The sequence below is a fragment of the Camelus ferus genome, chromosome 1, assembly GCF_009834535.1.
Source record: "Camelus ferus isolate YT-003-E chromosome 1, BCGSAC_Cfer_1.0, whole genome shotgun sequence".
In the NCBI taxonomy this organism is placed as follows: Eukaryota; Metazoa; Chordata; class Mammalia; order Artiodactyla; family Camelidae; genus Camelus; species Camelus ferus.
Genome location: NC_045696.1, coordinates 82,142,212 through 82,148,211, shown reverse-complemented (window position 1 = coordinate 82,148,211; position 6,000 = coordinate 82,142,212). Strand labels below are relative to the sequence as shown.

The 6,000-nt window shown below is 47.3% G+C and overlaps 1 protein-coding gene across 3 annotated transcripts in view; it reads left to right on the top strand.

Moving 5' to 3' along the window:
* The first annotated feature begins 1,832 nt into the window (after window positions 1-1,832).
* The window catches only part of GPR160 (G protein-coupled receptor 160), a 35,790-nt gene continuing 31,622 nt past the window's right edge, over window positions 1,833-6,000 (top strand). The window contains exons 1-2 of one of the 3 annotated variants that reach the window (XM_032484517.1): window positions 1,833-2,091; window positions 2,788-2,912. The gene's annotated coding sequence lies outside the window, so the exon portion shown is untranslated. The other 2 variants (XM_032484512.1, XM_032484523.1) reach the window with 2 other exon arrangements.

Sequence of the window (6,000 nt, the reverse complement as noted above, 5' to 3'; positions counted from 1 at the left end):
GAAACAGCTGCCTCAGAAGTGCCACTGGATCAAGTGGATTCTAAGGACTTTGGGCGCCACTGCTGATGTATTTTGCTGCAAGAGGCACGGAAGGTAGTCTTTGTTCTAAGCAGCCCTGGGCTCAGCTTCAATTCTATTATTATGGATGTGTTACTGGGAAAAGGGAAGTAAGAATTACCTCAGTTCTTAGTCACCCCCCCAAAAAAAGAATTTTGAACGAGAGACAGAAACCATGATATAAGCAAGATTTTTATTAGTAAAGTAAAAAAGTAGTATAAGATAGTACACTTCCGAGAACTGGGAGCGGGCCAATCCAAGAGAGGAAAAATGGCGCCGCTCCTTTGTTTTTCCATCTTATATCCTGACTTAGATTGTTTTTTTGTGATTGATTGATTAACAGCTCAGGTTCTTTGAGTGATCAAGCTGATTGACAGCTCAGGTTCCTTGTGTGTTCTGGGTTGTTCCTTTCCCCTCCCTCTCCCCCTGCCCAGTGCTCATTTCTATCTGACTGCGTAACAGATGGAGGAGAGAATGGATATTGGGGAACAAGGAAAGGCTCTGCCCCAGTCCCTCTACCAGCCCCTGAAACTGATTTCCCTTCAGGAAAGAGTCTGGTATGCACAGCCATATATATGCTCTGAATCTGTTCTAGACAGGAGGGGTCTGAGAGCAGTTGTTGACACAGGCTTTGGGATACAGAGTAGTGGGCACCTGAGGATACTTGAGGATGCTGAGAACATTTGAAAACAATTCATTCTCCTAGATTGGACTGGAAAGAATCATTAAGAGTGCAGGCTAGCTCTTCAGTGTCACCTCCTCCCAGCCCTGTCACTAGCAAGGCACCTCACCTTCCTAGTCCTCCTTTTCCTCTTCTTTAAAGAGGAGTAATAACCCTACCATGTAGCTTGAAGTGATGCACGTCCAGCTCCTGTTTTATACTATACACTCCACAGATGGCAGCTGTTATTTTTGATAGGAGCGTGTTCTGGCCCATACGACTCCTGCTCTAACTCAGCTTACATCCTCTCCTCAGCTATATTGACTCACGTGCTATTTCTCTATCTGAACATGCACTCTGCCTAGCTTTCAGCTTCTGGCTTTGCTCCTGGTGGAATCTTGGCTGAAATACTTCACATCCTGGTAAATCCTGTAGTCTTTAGGACTCAGCACACCTCTCCCTTTCTCCAGAAGTTTCTCTCTGACCTCCTCAAGTTAGATCATGCCGCTCCTGGGCCCCCTAACAGCCCACACTTAACTTCTATCACTGTTCAGTTTTACGCCCTTGGGCTGGTTTGGTACATTACTTGTAAGACCAGTAAAGGCATTTTGGGAGGTTAAGAAAGGCCCAGGCCACTCCCCTTGTACCAGGCTCTTCAAGAAAAGGAGGAAGAGGAAATTGTGCCAAGTTTTAAATGTTTAAATAATTGGCAAGTCATAGGTGCTCAACAAATATTTGTTGAATAAATATAACAAATTAGTACTGTTGACATAAAAAAGGCATTGCAATATAAGTGTGTTATCTGCAGATATGCTACTTGCAGATTTTTATTTTAAAATGTGAATTCATACTGCACTACAGGCGGTTTAGTGCACGGATCAAGTTCTGTCTCCATGCGTGTACCCTCATCTGAAGACAACTGCCAGTGGCCTCCTGCCTACCCAGCTGGGGAGATGCTAGCTCCTTGGTCAGGGGTGGGGGTGGGGGTGTCTCAATTCTCGGCCTGCGGAAAGGGGTCTAAGTGCCGGGGGACCCTCCTCGCCGTCCCCGCGTCTTCCACCCTACACCCTCCCGGCGTCCCCCATGCCAGCCTCCACCCCGCCTCTAGCCGCCCCGCCCGTAGGCGGCGCCCTCGGGCCCGTCTCCCGCTGGGGTCGCGGCGGGGCTTGTGCGCTGAATGGTCTGCGTCCGCACTTCCTGGTCGCCGCGGGCGGAGCCGCCGCGGCGTTGCTGCGGGGTTCGTGGGATAGTGCTCGCCGCCCTCGCCCGTCCCTGGTCACCTGGGGCCGGGCGCAGCAGGTGTCCAGGCGGCGTCTGGTCGGGCGCTCAGCGCTGGGGACGCCGAGCGCAAGCCGAGAGCTACCGCACCTCGGGTGAGTTGCGGGGACCTGCGCCTGGAGCCTCGCCGTTGCTTCCCCGGCCCAGGCACGGGAGGACTTACGGCACCGCGCCGCTCCTGCTTCCCGGGTGGACGCTCTGTGTATTACTGGGAGAGGAATGTCCCTCCTACGGACTCAGTGGCTGGGGTTCTCGACTGCTTAAGAGATCTTGGGGTGGGTGGGCTCCCTGGGCTGAAAGCGGAGGACGCCTGAGGCTGAGCGCTCCGGCTGGGGGGTTGTCCTGGGATTGAGGCCCTAGGGGTGAGGTAGCGGGGATGAAACCTGGCGACCTGGGTTGGGCTTATACGCTAACCCAGACACTCGCATCCCCTTTCCGGGGGAGATGCTGTTAAACATCACTAAACAGGTGATGTTATAAAAATAGTGTATGTAACTTTCCTTCGTGGCACACCGAGGTGGGCGTAGTCAGACACACACGCTCGTGTATTCGTTGGGGCGGACTTTGCGTCCCCTCTCCTGGCCCTCGGGCGTTGGGGACCGTGACCCCGCGCGCGCCGGGCACTGGGATTAAGCCTGAGAGTTTTTCAGGGCTGTTTGTTCTCGGAGACTGTGGCGTTCTGGTTCGTTTCTCAGTGACCAGCCTGGGTGGCTCAAAATTCCTTGTAAATTACCTGGGACCGCCCTCCGGAATTTGTTGGCTCAGCGAAGTGCCTTTTCTCACCTGGGCAGGTGACTTCGGGATGTAGCCTGCCCTTCCCGGCATTCCGAAGGCGACCTCGAGGACCCCGCCTGCAGAATAAGGTCCAGCTGGGAGGAAACTTGCTTGCTTCGCCCCTCCTTGTGCAAATGACTCGGTAAGTGGGACGAGGGTGTTGCTTAAACCCCAGGGATAAACCCACTCAGATCAGAATTGCAAAGGACAGGTGAAAGTGTTTGGATCTCAGAATTGCTGATTGCTTCAGGTCAGATTATTTCGCTTGTGCTTTTCTGGTTTTCTTTAAGCTGCTTTAATTGTAAAACGATTAATTCACATATACATTATTTACATATTTTTTGGACAGCCTCTAAGACTGGAGTTTCTTTGTGGTATCTCTAGAATAGAATTATTGAGAACTGCAGGTGAGGACCAGCATGGCTTCTATGAGAATCACAAGGACGGGGAACCTGTGGTTTAGAAACTATTTAAGAGACATAAGGCGACAATATGATGTGTAAACCTTGGTTGGATCCTGATTTGATGAAAAAAGTTTTAAAAAATTGTGCTGGTAGAGGATATCTACTGGTTATTTGATAGTATTAAGAATATTAGTTTTGTTTAGTTACTTTTGGTAACATGATTTTTTTTAACCTTTATCTTTTAGAAATACATACTAAATTTGAAATATAGGTTGGGGATTTGCTTCAAAATAATCCAGTTTTGGGGAGGGCTGCTAGTGGAGAAGTCAGAGGGGACAAGCTGAAGGGAGATTGGCTGTGAGTTGTTCCTGATTGAAGCTGGATGAAGGAAGGGTAGGGGGTATGGACTGCCTTGTACTATTGACTCGACTTTTGTATGTTTGGCATTTTCCTTTAAAAGTAACGCCACCACCTTTTTGCAGAAGATAGATTTGGAAGGTCACACAAGTGAGTCTAGATTCAAAGCCTGCCACAGACCCTCACTCTTTGTTAATTAGGCGTAAAGACCGCTTCTCTAGACTCGTAACAAGTCTTCTTTTTCTCCTTCCTTGGGGGGTGCCGCTTTATTTTGTTCCAAAGGCATAGAGCGTTTGCTGAGTGTGACAGAGCTGAGAGGATCAAGTTGATGCAGGTGGATGCTGGGTCAGCTTTTTTGTTTTCATCAAAGGGTATTAGCAAGCCTGGAGATTGAGTTATCTCCAAACGGATAGGTTGTGTAAAATGTGTTAGCAGTTTTTCTGAACTGCCCCAATCCTTTCCAAGTTATGCTCATCAAAAACCAGAGTTCAGAGAAATGAACGCTCCCATACACACTTAGGAAGTGGAAGCACTGTATACATCAATAAAAAGTCTATGTTATGAAAACAAATCGTAAGGTGAATGGAGATCTACTTATTACCTGAAAGAGATCTTTTCTGTGTGTGGCCTTTTTCATATCCTTACCTTGTTTGCTTCGGGCATCGTGACACGTAAATATTTAGCAAAGAACTGACTTCTAAAATTTCTGCACATTCTTTTTCAAGAACCCTGCTCTCAAGAGGAGAGATGTGGGAAGTAATATCTATATGTTTATCCAACTTGCTTATTTCCCCCGCTCTGGATTTATCATGTAATTCCTACTCATTCTGTTGTGCCTGATTAGTAATTTGGAAAAGTGATGATCGTATGAGGGAGCTATTAAAGTTCAATAGAGGGAGGAAGGGAAGGCATATCCTGAATGATAAACCCACATTTCTTTGTAACTTCTGTAGAACTGATTTTAATGCCTCTTTGCTTTTAAGAGAAAACAAGCCAAGTAAATTGTATCTGTGAGAGCTGAAAGTTGAAGTGTTAGCTGAAACCCCTCAGCCTAGACCTTGCCCGTGTAGGTTTGCTAGAATAAAAGTTGTAAAGATGCTTTAAGTCAGATTCCATTGAGGAGCTACCAGAGCACATCCCGGTTTCCTCACTGTGCGTGGGGAAATGAGAGAACCAACAACAATCCCCTTACAGTTGGAAAATTTCACAGTAAATTCATGTTGGCACTTAAGGGAAATTGTTCTGCTTGTGGCTTAGTTTTCTCCATGTGAATAAAAGAAATAAGCCACTGTTCAGTGACTTCATTTTCTACCTCAGTTCTCTAAAACAAGAGCATGGAGAGAGAAAAGAAACTTGCCAGGCCCTTAAGTGACCAGGCAGTGACCTTCTGTTTGCTCTCCTCTGTGAGAGGATGGTGGAATTGGACTCTAGAGAGCTGACTGCTAATAGCCATTTTAAGGAATTACCACAAATGTGACACCACCTTCTCCCCACATCACGTTATGAAAGGGTATAAACACATTAGAAAAGCAAATTACAGGCAGCTTTGCTGGCCTGGAAGTGAGAGGAAAGGGTGTTGGCAGTCCAGTCAATACTCCACTCCTCATTTGTTAGCACTCTGCTCTCATCTCCATCACTTCGTCCCATCCTGTGCAGTGGAGCCGCAGTGCTGGAGGCTTATTTTAGTTTTTAACAGATGAGAACATTGAAATCTAAAGAAGGTAAGCCTTCTCAGGTTGTTTCTTTAGAGATATGGGGGAAGGAAATGTCACATTCTTGAAGAGTGCAAGTAGCCTTCACACACATGTTTTTAATTCTCGCAAAGTTCTCTGAGTGAAGTGTTATCAGCCCATTTTGCAGGTGAAATTGTTAAGCTAAGAGAGGTTAGTAGTTCACTTGAGGTCTGGCAGCTGGTAAAGCAGAGCCAGGATTCAGATTCAGGATCTGTTGGATCTTAGTGTTTACATTCTTTCCAGCCTCTGTGCTGTTCCAAACTCTAGCAGACAGCAGGGCTACCGTCAGCAGGAGTTGGTTAGTTCATCTAGGCAACCTATCTTTCTGCCACACTCAACTGCGCGGGTTACAGTCTGGGGGCCTGCACCACATCCAACCAACAGGTCGGCACAGAGTTTACAAACAAAACCAAACTGACCCAACATTAAAAACTGGGAGATATCAAATATTCTGCCCTGAAGAATTCCCGAAAACAAGTACCAGAGCAGCCTTATCTCCAGGGAAGGGTAATGTCTTCCTGTTCCCCCTGGTCTCCACCACTCCCTACCGTGTCCCCCATCCTTGAGGCAGGGGACCATCGCACTTGCATTGTTGTTTTTAACAGTAAGAGGTCTTTCTCTGTGTGTATCTCCCCAAAATGGGATTACAAAAGAGAGGTTGAGGGCTCTTGTCCCAAGAAAAATGGGAAAGAGCATATTCCTCAGAGAGAATGAAGATGCTCGTGTTTACTCTGCA